This window comes from Syzygium oleosum, unplaced genomic scaffold, assembly GCF_021117445.2.
Source record: "Syzygium oleosum isolate NSW1041296 unplaced genomic scaffold, Sole_v2.1 Sole_v2.49, whole genome shotgun sequence".
Taxonomy (NCBI): domain Eukaryota; kingdom Viridiplantae; phylum Streptophyta; class Magnoliopsida; order Myrtales; family Myrtaceae; genus Syzygium; species Syzygium oleosum.
In genome coordinates, this window is record NW_026607533.1 from 213,062 (window position 1) to 225,653 (window position 12,592).

Genomic DNA, 12,592 nt, shown 5'->3' on the forward strand with positions numbered 1-12,592 from the left:
AGGATCAAACTTGTGTTGTGCATAGGGTCTGAGGCAGGGATAACAAGCACAGCCAAAGACCCTAAGATGATCATAGCTCGGTACTTGTTTAAACAACCTACTGTGAGGCGAGTCCATCTGCAACTTAGGAGTTGGAAGCAAGTTAATGATGTAGTTGGCAGTCAAAAAGGAATCAACCCAATATTGTAATGGAGTTCTAGCATGGTAGAGCATAGTCAGGCCCAATTCTACTACATGACGATGTTTCCTCTTGGAAATCCCATTTTGTTCAGGGGTGTAGGGGCAAGATAAGTATTGTTTAATACCACAAGTTTCCAAGTGATGCTGAAATCTGGTGCTAGTGAATTCACCGCCCCCATCACATTGAAAAACTTTGATTTTATGATTAAGTTGGTTTTCCACAAACTTCTGAAACATAAGAAAAACATCATAGAAGTCTGACTTCAGCTTCATTGGATAAAGCCAACTATAGCGAGAGAAATTGTCAACAAAGATGACATAAAATCTGAATCCCTGAAGTGAAGTCACTGGTGATGGACCCCAAATATCACAATGTATCCTTTCTAGAGGAACTTCAGTTGCAGAATCAGAAAGGGGAAAAGGTAGTGAAGTACTTTTGACAAGTTGACAACTACCACACACAGATGGTGCTTTCTTAGTGCAGCAGATCCTTTGCTGTCGTTGGAGATGCTTCAAGATCTGTGAATTGGTATGAGCAAGTCGTTGATGCCATATTTCTTCTTCGACTGCCTTATGCCTCTGCGTAAGTAGAGCCTTAGTTTCCTGCGGATCCACTCGGTAGAGCCCCCCAACTTTTCTCCCTAGCATCACTGTGGTGTTGGTACGATTGTCCTTCACATAGACACCATTTTTATCAAACACAAAAGAGCAGGGAAAGTCATCAGTCAGTTTTGAAACTGAAAGAAGGTTCTTCTTGATTTTAGGAACCACCAGTACATCATTTAATGGTAACACATCAAGCTCAGAATGTAAGAACGCATTACCAGTGTAAGTAATAGGAATACATGATCCATTTCCTATCATGACAGTATCATGTCCAGTATACTTTGAGGGGTTATGAATTATACCAGGATTAGTAGTGATGTGAGCTGTGGCTCCTGTGTCAGGATACCATTCACTGCCTGTAGGATCCTCAAGATGTGTGGCTGTTAGAGCTTGAGGAATAGCTTCGTCTTGATAAGAATTGTCGAACCGATACCAACATCGAAGTGCATCGTGCCCTGGTCGTTTGCAGATTTGACATGCTACGCGAATTCCATCTGTCTCTTTCACAACCTGTAGATTCTTATAAGTTGCAGAGGTTTGAGTGGAATAAGATTTAGTCTCTTGATATCTCTGTGAAGAATCAGCATGTGGTCGAAAACCAGGACCTGCACTATAGGTGTTAGTCTGTGGTTTAAAATGCTGAGCCTCCTGATCGTGGGTCAGACTAAATGATCTATAACTCTGACTTTTTCCTTGATAACCATAACCACGACCTCGATTGTCGAAGGAACGACCTCTGCCATAGTTTCGTCCTCCCCTGAAGCTACCTCTCTATCCCATAAAAGCCAGACTAGGCTGATTAAGTTCTTTGCTAGTAACTATCTTCGGTTCCATCTCAACATTTCTTTCTCCGTAATATGCCAAGTTAGGATTAAACTGATTCAAGGAATAGTTCTGCAGTCTTGTTTCAAATCTTTCTAGCTGTGATATCACCTCATCATAATCAGGTTGAGGTTTCAAACAATACATGGTTGTTTTGAAGTTTTCATGCTCAGATCCTAGTCCTTCCAAGACGCCAAAAACTTTAGTTATTTCATCCACAGGTTTTCCTATTGCATTTAACTGATCGCAAATCAGTTTGTACTCTCTAAGATAATCAGATAGCTGTCTATTTCGTTTCTGACATACCGCAGTTTCCCCCTCAACTCAAACTCCCTAGCTACTGATTTCTGTGTGAATCTATTTAGCAAAGTCTGCCATACCTCATAGGATGTTTCCAGGCTGATGATTAGCCCCGGGATATTCTCAGAAACTGCACCACTTATCCATGAAGATACCAGTTGATCAGTTTTCATCCAATCAGTGTAATCAAGATTGACTACTTCAACCTCTCTCCCGTCAACTTCAGCTTGTATTGTCTGTGGAGGTGATGGAATTTCTCCATTGATGAAGCCAAATAGCTCTTGACTGCGAAGAAATCTATAAAACTGAGCTTGCCAGAGAAGAAAGTTGTCTTCAGCAAGCTTGATTGTAACGAAGTTAGTAATGTTGACATGAATAGGAAAAGGATATCTCGGTGTTCTTGCTGCCATTGTTGCGTTCTTCAACGAATGAGATCAGAGTTCACAGCTTTGCTCTCAGAGATAGCTCTGATACCATGTGAAAAATGCTAGAGAAATGGAAGAAAGAAGAAAAAGAAATCCATAGTTGAAGAACTTGAACTTCATCTGAGAGCTCAGCCTTTACTCTCGTGTATCTTGCTGTTTATATACAAACCACAACAGTAACACTTGAGTTAACAGCTCAAATACCAGAAAATGCAACTGAACAACTAAACTAACAGAAGAAACAAATCTTGTTGAACTGAACTAACAGAATGCTAACTACTCTGTTTTTCCTTTGCTCTAAGAACAGAAATCAGTTACATAGAACAGCGTATAGAAGACTTGAAGAACTTCCTTCAGCTTTCCACATCTTCTTTCTCTCCTGTATTCTCAACAATGAGCACCATCTTCAGGCCGACTAACCAATGTCTTGCTCGCCGTTCCGTCATCTTTCGCGTCATCATGAAGGCGCGTCCCTGCATGTCTCTGTTGCTGAAGCATCGGTTTTGGTTGACGAGCACCATCTTCAGGCTGACTAACCAAGGTCTTGCGTGCCGTTCCGTCATCTTCCGCGTCATCATAAAGGCACGTCTCAACTCGCCACAAACGAATGCAAGCGAGAATAAGCCAGTATATCAGACGACGGACAGGACGACTGTGGTGCCCAAAGGCTGAAGGGTACTCTAAATATTTAGCACCTGAGATAATGATGAGGAAAACGAGTCCCAAATAAAATATAGTGTTAGCAAGCCAAGGCAGTTTGCCAACGGTCAAGGTGACACCCGTTAAGAAAGCGATGGACATTGCCGAGAGTGCAATTCTTAGCGGCAGCGTTGTGTGCTCGTATGCAGTTACCGCAATGTCGGCATCATTTAGCCGTGCCCAGATGAGGTTGACAACCAGTCATTGAGCAGAACATCGCGATGGTGTTGCAAATTGCGAAAGCCTGGAACATTCTGTTGTCCAGCATCGTAGCCATGCCTCGGTCATTTTTGGAGGCCGTATCCAAGCCATTAAATCCTCCAGGAACTGCGAAACCAGCTGCAAAAGTCACAGTGGCCACAAGCGTTGCCACCACCATACGGGAATTGATGAAATCCTTGACAATCTCCCAGTCTGACGTCTTTTTGCGCGAGCAGACTAATCCAAACTCTTTATCTCGAGCTTCCGGCCTAAGTACGAGAGAGTCTCCGTTTACATCATCAACTTTCTTAGTGCATGAGCAAGCCAACTCTAGGGATGCCAAGTGCTGAGATCGGAAGAAAAAAGAAAAAAACTTTTACCATATTGATATTGGGAATGAACTCTGGAAACTTTTACTTTTGACGAATTAACACAAAAGTACAGGTTCATTTTAGATGAGAAAAGAGGCAGGAATGAAATGTATGTGGTCAATCGTTGTCACGTAATGATAATGTTATGAGATAGTGCTACATTTGGAGTTAGTAAAATTTACCACGTTGACCCCTAATTGTTTTATAAAAACAGAATGCAACGTTGACAACCCCTGCCTTTTATACATGACCGTATTCATAGGCTCAATTAATCGAAATATATAAATTGTTATCTCCGCATTATCAAAGATTCGTTTCTTGTTTCTAACTGCAGAGAAATTCATGACCACAAACTTCAACTGCCTCCTATTAACACTAAATTTGAGACATGTAGAACATTAATCCGAGAGGAGTCTTGGCTATTCTAGAAAATTGATCAATACTGTGACTGTCCTGTTGACTGGGAGGCATAATGATTTAAATACAAGTTCTGTCTTAACTAATTTATTAGTCTACGAAATCTCCATTAAGTTGATAAATAAAATAGTGACTGTTCATGTTACGTACCTTCCGAATAGTATACCCCCTTGCCACACAATCTCGAGCAATGTCAACAGCAGTCAAGCATTTGTTGTTGGGAATGGCGGGTTCAATTCTTTTATCCAGCAAAAGTGGAATCAAAGCAGTGGGTTGTACCTTACCAAAAAAAAAAATCAGTGGGTTGTGAGTGCATCGCAGCCAAGTGCAAAGCTATATTTCCATCATGATCTATTGTATTTATCTGGTTCCCCAATTCTGGATGTCTAAGTATTTATTTCACTACTGAGGCTCTCCCATATTTTGCTGTGACATGAAGAGCGGTTTGCCCTTGCCCATTTGCCCTCTGTGATACTTGTTCTAGCTTCTTGATTAGTTTAACGTAACCCATCTTGCTTGCAATATGAATGGGAAGATACCCATTCCCCTATCTGTCTCGTTGTTGGGCCAGATATTCAGTTTTTGACCCTAAGACTTTTGAACACTTTGGGCCGATTCGTGTAAGCTGCTAAATGGAATGCATTACCGCCTTTGGAGTCGGTCATTGCAAATAGATTCACATTTTTGTCGAGTATTTGGGCGGCTAAACTTGCGATCAGGAGCTCCAAATTAGGGACCACATCCACATAAACATTTTAGGGTGGTTGGGGCTTGGTTGGTCTCAACATATATAAACCCGTTTTGTAATAAGGGCATCTTTGATGTACCCTTAATCATTACTAGGATTGATAGTCGACGAAAGATAATGGACCGAATATATTTGGTAAAAGTTTTGTGATTCTGGGAAGGATAATTTTACTCAATAAATCACATTATTTGTTCTATCTTGGATGTGCATTGCAAGTAATCATATGAGTCCCAGTTATAACGACCACATGACACAACACAAACGGCGGCCAACAAAACGACTCTCATTTCACCGCCAGAAAAATTACATCCATAATAGGTTCAGTGACTTTTGCAAATTAATTAAGACTGTTGTATCATCTATATTAATAAATAATAAATTTTTTCTTTAAGGATTGTCTCTAAAAGTGACATATAGGACTCTATTTTGTAAGGGATTGATTTTTTTCCTTACAAAGAGAATTTCTCTTGCACTTTCCACTTATTTTGCTTCAAACTAGGATTTATGTTTGCCGCATTCAATACCATGATTTTTTTTCAACAAAAAGAGACATTAGTTTTATTGAAATTAGTTCTAATGAGTTTCAAAACTGCAAATGGGCAATTATGGAAAATTCTACATTTTCTACAATACTTCCTATAAAGTATACTCTAATAATATTGTTATGTACATGTAAAATTTTCGTGTGTCATATAACAATGATAAATTACGAATATCCTAAATGCTGTCGAGTCCCTTATATTTCACATTAATATATAACATGAATTAAGAATTTCGCATGTATTCTTTTCAAAAGGGGAAATTTGATATGAAATAGAATACTATTTGACCAATTAACAAATTATCTCTAAATATAAATAAAAAAGATCTTGAAGTTGAGTGGGACACGATTGACCTAACTTAAAATATGTGGCACTATATAGATAATCATCACGTATATAACATTAAGTTGGAGACCCGTGCGTTTCACGGATTTAGAAATTTGCACATTCAAATTGTACCGAGGTAATATAATATTGTAAAAATAGTATAAAATGCATAAAAGTTTTGAATGTTCAACGACTTCGTATTAATCAACAAGACAGCAAATACTTATGAGTTGCATGGTCATTACTTTATTATTTATCTAAAAGTATATCTCTTTTGAATGTTCATATTATATAGATACTTGACTTATGGATAATTTTCCTACCACATGATGCGACGAGATTCTCTATTATTTTTAAGGGATCTTTTCCTTCTTTCTTCCCAAAATGCTATAAAAAAATATCTTTAAAGTACATTGATGTGGACAAATGCGTAGATCCATGAATTTTCTTAAACAAGAATAACTTTACGTTAAAATTCAACATCAACTCAATTCATGAATCCCATGTCTTGCAATTCCCTTTGTACTTCTCACTCTTGATCTTTTAAGTTTTGTATGCTATGTGATAACCTCATTCTCAAAATTAAGTACACATATCTATGTCTGATTTTGCATATGGATACTTGAAAATACACACAAATTCTATAGAAATAGTCTGCACCTAACGATTCACTAGTAACATTTCAATTCTATTTACTTTTAAGTCATAGCATCTTCTGTGTGGATATAGTATGCAGGAGAATCTTCAATATATACATATTTGAATTTATAATGCATGTCCAAAATGAAATTGCGATTCGATAGTATAAATACATAATTAGATGTTTAGAACAAAAGAGACTGCAAGATTAGTATCAACTTGCATTTCTTGATGAATGTTATCAATATAGCTAAAGAAACACCACATACTGTGTGAATTCGCATAATAAAAAAATGCATAATTATTTTTTGTGGTGAAGTCATGCATGTGTGCATATGTTCATTTATGGGTTAACTAATCACTCAAAAAATATATATGACCTTACAGAAATTTGCCTAACTTGTAACAGCCCGAATTTCGATGTAATTTCCGGGATCAATGAAACTGATATTATTTCGCATTTCATTTTAGTAAGTCTCACCCAGAGCTGATCACTCTAGGGATACTAACCAATAGGGTATGGCTAGCTAGAAGATGGTACGTGGACCGGGGACCCTATCGCGAAAGGGATACCGATCACGAGAGACGTTGAGGAAATATTTTGAGCCAATGTGGGCTGATCTTAGGAAAGAGTAATGGATTGGGTTTGGCCAAGGCCAACGATGTACGATTGGGACGCAGGTGATTCTGCAAGACCAAAAGTGCACGTGGTCAATCAGTCCGGAACTTGAACCTAATGATTGTGACCTCGGGAACTAATGATAATTTCTCATTCTCTCAATGATCGAGACCATCACGATACGAATAGCCCTAGGTCGATACGCGTAACCTCTAAACAGCCGCCCGTTAGTGAGAGACTCTGAAATTGAAAGTTTAGCGGGTTTTGTTCACGGAATTGGGCCCGGATTTCGGTATCGATTTTCAAAGGCTTAAGAGGCTATTTTTGGGAATCTGACGTCATATTACGCTGGCCACTCACATGTGGAGTTAGTACGAGTAAAAATTGGAATTTCGGTCCGGGGGTGAAAAAATTACGATTTTGCCCCCGGGATGCCAGCGTCGCTTTTCGAGACCAAATGAGGTTATTTTTCGTGGCCGATGCCATTTTTGGGTGGCCACGCTTACCAGGAGTCATTTTGGACAAAAACTGGAATTTCGACAAAAATTGGAAAAATAATATTATTTTATTCCCGAAACTTTGACGTGGATTTTCGAGGGCTTGCGCGATGAATTTCGCGATTCCGACGCCATATTATGTTGGCCACGCATATATGGAACGCGTATGTGCGAAAATTGGAATTTCGGTTCGGGATTGGAAAATTACGAAAATGCCCCTAGGCCATTTTTGATTAATTCCGAAAATTGGATTTAATTTTGGGATTAACCAAGGTGAGTTAAGGTTAAACCAGGTCTGGTCAACCATGGTTAGGGGCAAAAGACCATTTTACCCCTAAATTATTGGATTAGGGCAAATCCTAGCCTTTGGATCAAGGGCAAAATTGTCCATTGGCTTGATTTTTGACACATGGCACCCTAGGCCCTAGTTGTTGACTAAGATAAGCATTTTTCTCTCTCCTCTCTCACTCCCACGACCAGACCAGCCTTCAGAAATTTTTTTTTCTCCATTTTCCCCTCACTTTCTCTCATTTTCTCTCAAATTTTCACTCTCATTTTCTCTCTCGCCGGAGCTTCGCCGGAGCACGCCGCCGACCGCCGTGCCTCGCCGTCGACCCCTTGGTCCCCCGCTTCAGCTCAGTCTCGGTTCCGTCCATTTCTCTCTCTTTTTTCTCTCTCTTTTTCTCTCTTTTTCTCATTTTCCATTCTGTGAACAGTACCGCCGGAGCTTCGCCGGAGCTCCGATCGCCGTTCCGTCGACACCCGGCTGTTCAGCATGTCCATACGTCGCCGTTCAGCCCAGTCCGTACAGTGACCGTACAGTTACTGTTCATCGTCCCCGTACGGTCACTGTTCATCCGCGACCGTACGGCCGTCGCCGCCGTGACCGGCGCCTCGCCGGCCACCGTTTCCCAGTCGTCCGTACAGAGTGTCCGTACAGTGTGTACTGTTCACGCCGTCCGTACGGAGGTACTGTTCACCCGTCCGTACACCGCGCCGCCGTCCGCCGGGAATTCCGCCGCCGGTTTCACTGTTCACCAGTGATCGGCCGCCATTCCCCGTCGTCGTTACCCTTGTTTTGGTGAGTAAAATTCCTAAACCCGGATTAGGACTGATGTTGCGTTTTTCTGGACTGGTTTAGGTGTTATCGGTGCATTTTGGACTGGCTTAGATAATAGCAGTGTGTAATTGAGACTGGGTTGAGAATTGATTGGTAGAAATTATTATCGGAAAAATTTAGTGGATTAATGAGAATCGTTGGGGAGGATAATGGGGTTTAATGACCAATTTAGGAGTTCGTCGGTGAAATTGCCGGGTATGCCGGGTTGACTGATTGTACGTCAATTGTGCTTAATTGTGGTTGATTTCGTACTGTTATGTCGTATGTGGTGTGGTTAATTTTGTGGAGTGTGATTGGCCATTGTTTGGTTTGCAATGAATTACTAACTTGTGAATCGCACGTTAGGCCACACGGTATTAATTGGGCCAATTAAGCACGTGTTGTGACATTGGGTGTCTGAATTATTGGTGCTCGTGGTTCATTGCATTGCATAACATGGACACGCATTGTGTATGCCAAGAGTGAGGCATGTGATGAAATTGTGCGAGAATGCGTGTCTGCCATGAGCATGTGATCACCTAAAATACCCTGAAGCGTTATACGCTGGGTTCAGATAATAATGAGTTGTGTGATCACCTACGGACCTTCGGGTCGATACCGTCCTCATGCACTTTGAAGCAGGACGATACCCGGTACGTCCGGAAGGCGACCATCCTCATGCACTTTGAAGCAGGCTCTGGTTCGCAAGGAGAACAGTGTTGCGCCTCATGCACTTTGAAGCAGGCTAGAGACACTGGGCCAGATTGGTTCTTGCGCCTCATGCACTTTGAAGCGAGGCTAGACGCAGGGCCATGAAAAATTGATGACTCGAGTCGTAATAATAATTAATTTGGGCAAGTGTGCCAGTGTGGGCCAGTGGGCCAAAGAAATGTGCATGACATGTCAATGACATTTGCATGCATAAACATGCATTGATTGGCATGCGAGTGTGTGAGACTCGGTGTGTGAGCATGTGATTGACATACGTGTAATTATGCGTGCCACGCATGTGTCGTGATTATTTTATGTGGATCTGCCTAACTTGCAGGGTCAGATAATTGTTTGACTATTGTGGTATTGTGATTTGAATAATTGTTTCCAGTCAGGAGATTGCATGCTAGCCTAGCCTAGGTTTAGGGGTTGAACTCATTGAGATTCGTCTCACGGTTGTGTAAACCGGAACATTTCAGACCCTCGGCCGTGAGGATGGAGAGGCCACCGCCTCTTTTTGGGATCCCGTTGCAGATCCAGCAATATACCAGTACTTACCCCTCGGGAAACGGGGAGGCTTTTGTGAGATATCGATCCGAAGTGATCGTGAATATAGGCGAGTATTTTTATCGAAGCGAGTACGTGGCATGGTGCCACCGGGATGCCGCAGGAAATGAGGGAGAGCCCCTCAGGACCTTCGATATCCCAGTCGATAGTATTGGGTTGTTGCAGCCGATTATAGCGGGTGGTGAGGTGATCAATCCAGAGGCCACGCCTGAATGGATCAGGCAGGAGGAGGATATGGACGAAGAGCCCGGGGTATTAGCAGAGGACCCTGAACCGATGGAGGAGGATCAGAATGGCGAACCCGAGGCCATGGAGCAGGACGAAGAGGAGGACGGAGAGGTGGCAGAGCTAGGATCGGATGAGGAAGGGGTTGAGCTTTACCTTGACCCAGAGTTGGAGCTGGACTCCGAGGACGAGCGAGCTCAAGCTATGGATTCGGAGGAGTCAGGGCCCAGCGAGGACGCCTCCGAGGAGTTATCAGATGACCCTACCGAGTCGTCCGATCCTGACTGGGAGCCTTAGGGCCGCCTAGCGTTCTTAGTTAGAAATGAGGGCCGCTACTTTTTGGACTGTCGCCCTCTCCCCTAGTTTAGCCTGACCTCCCTAGCCGCTTATCCCTTTTTGACCAGGTGGCTGCTAATCTTGTGTAGTTTTTGTGTGTTCCTGTAAATGTTGTACAAATGTTTTTTTTTTTTATATATAGTAAAACAAATGTGTAATTATTTTCTATGATGGTATATAATGTATGGCTATCCTCGGCTCAATATTGTAATTGTCTGGGTTTGTTTATTTTATACTTCCGCTTGTGCTTGATCTCTGTATGGGCGTGGGTCGGCGACGCTTCCTGGGACGTCGCAGTCAACTTATCGACCGTGAGTGGGATGCTCTTGCTTCGTGGGGTACGGAGCGTGACATCCCCGTTTGAATTGGTATCAGAGCAAGGTCAGGTCGGTCCAATTAGGTCAAAGCCTGGAGTGATAAGGAGCGATGAGACCCTGGGTAGCCAGTAGGGTGACCTCGTGTGCTACATGCATCTCCTGACAGCTTGTGATTGTTTTTGAATTGTGATTGTGTGACCCGTAAGTGCAGGTGCGGCAGGATTCGAGGTGAGTACGCGAATCCCTTGGGTGATGTGTTGGATAATTGTTAGACCGCATGCTGATTGTTTAAGTGTTGTTTAATACCTGCCTAGGACTTAGACTGGGATAGATTCGTTTAAGTCTTTAATTCCTTTGTGGAATTATAGCAGGTAGTCGTAGAACCGAGTGACCAAGATGAGTAGCGAGGGGAGAGGTATAGGAAGAATTCCCAGAAGGGGTGCAGGAAGAGGAATCCGAGGTAGAGGTCGTGCTCGAGTAGGAGCAGTAGACAATCTGGGAGTTAATATGGGAGCTGCAGTAGACCCCCAAGTTGATATTAGACCCGTGGAAGATCCACGTATGGAAGGAGTTCTGCGAGTATTAGAAAGGATTGGGAACGTGCTGGATAGGCAGACTCAAGGGCGAGATAATGTAGCCGCTGCTGCGGTAGATGAGAATCAAGCTAACGCTGGACAGGCTCAGCCAGCCGGGGTGAGGCAGATGCCCCAGTTAGTAGAACAGTTTATGAAATTGAAGCCGCCTAAATTTCATGGTCGTGGTGACCCCGAGGCTGCGCCAAGATGGATTGAGGAACTGGAGAAAACCTTCAAAGTTCTGGGGTGCACCGATGAGGAGAAGGTGACATTGGCGGTTTACCAGTTTCAAGAGGGTGCTAATGATTGGTGGAATGCCGTGGAGAATAGAGTGTTTCCAGTAGGAACGGCCCCGACTTGGGCTGCGTTTGTGGAAAATTTTTACGAAAAATATTTCTCGGAGAATGCGCAAGAAAAGAAGTTGATGGAATTTATGCGCTTGCGCCAGGGACAAATGACTGTGGATCAATACGAGGCCGAATTTGCAAGATTGGCTAAGTTTGCACCGACTATGGTGGAGAATCCGAGGGATAGAGCGCGAAGATTCCGGGATGGACTGAAGCCGGATCTTCGAAGTCTGATTTTGTCCCATGACATCAAAGATTACGGGGAGATGCATAGACGGGCGCAGATCATGGAACGAGACCAGCAGGAAAGGGCAGCCGCTTCAGGATTGCGGTTTGCTCAAAATCGAGATAATCGCCGTTTGGGAAAGAGGCCTATGACTGGAAATAGGCGATTTGTTCCACCAGCCAGACGAAATATCGGAAAACCGAATCCCCAGTTGGGTAGATATGGCGCATGTTTTAAGTGCGGGAGTATGGGACATCGGATCCGCGATTGCCCACAGATGCAACCATCAGGACCGTCCAGAGTGCCGCCACCACGAGCTAGAAATCAAGCCGGACCTCCCCCACCGGCTAATCAGGGACGACCGCTAGCTCAAGGAAGGATTTATGCAATGGCGCGCAAGGAAGCTGAGAATGCGCCGGGCGTGGTCACAGGTACGATTTCTTTGTGTGATCATGCCGCGTATGCATTGTTTGATCCGGGAGCAACCCATTCGTTCGTTTCAGAGCAATTTATTGAGTTGGTTGGTATGAAACCAGTGCTGCTTGAGCATGTGCTTTGTGTGTCGACACCTGTGAATGATAGGTTGCTAGTTTCTTTTGGATGTCCTAACTGTAAGATAATTATTGGAGGTAAAGAAGAGAGTATCGACTTGGCAGTAATAGCCATGTTCGATTTTGATGTGATTATTGGAATGGACTGGTTAGTCCGACAGAAAGCTGTAGTGGATTGCAGCGATAGGACGATCCAATTTAATCCGGATGGACGCCCTAGTTTTGTATTTCAGGGAAACCGAGGA

The 12,592-nt window shown here is 43.0% G+C and overlaps 1 pseudogene; it reads right to left on the bottom strand.

The window, feature by feature from the left end:
- Positions 1–2,720: 2,720 nt before the first annotated feature.
- Positions 2,721–12,592, bottom strand: part of LOC115693072 (ankyrin repeat-containing protein ITN1-like) — a 29,760-nt pseudogene continuing 19,888 nt past the window's right edge.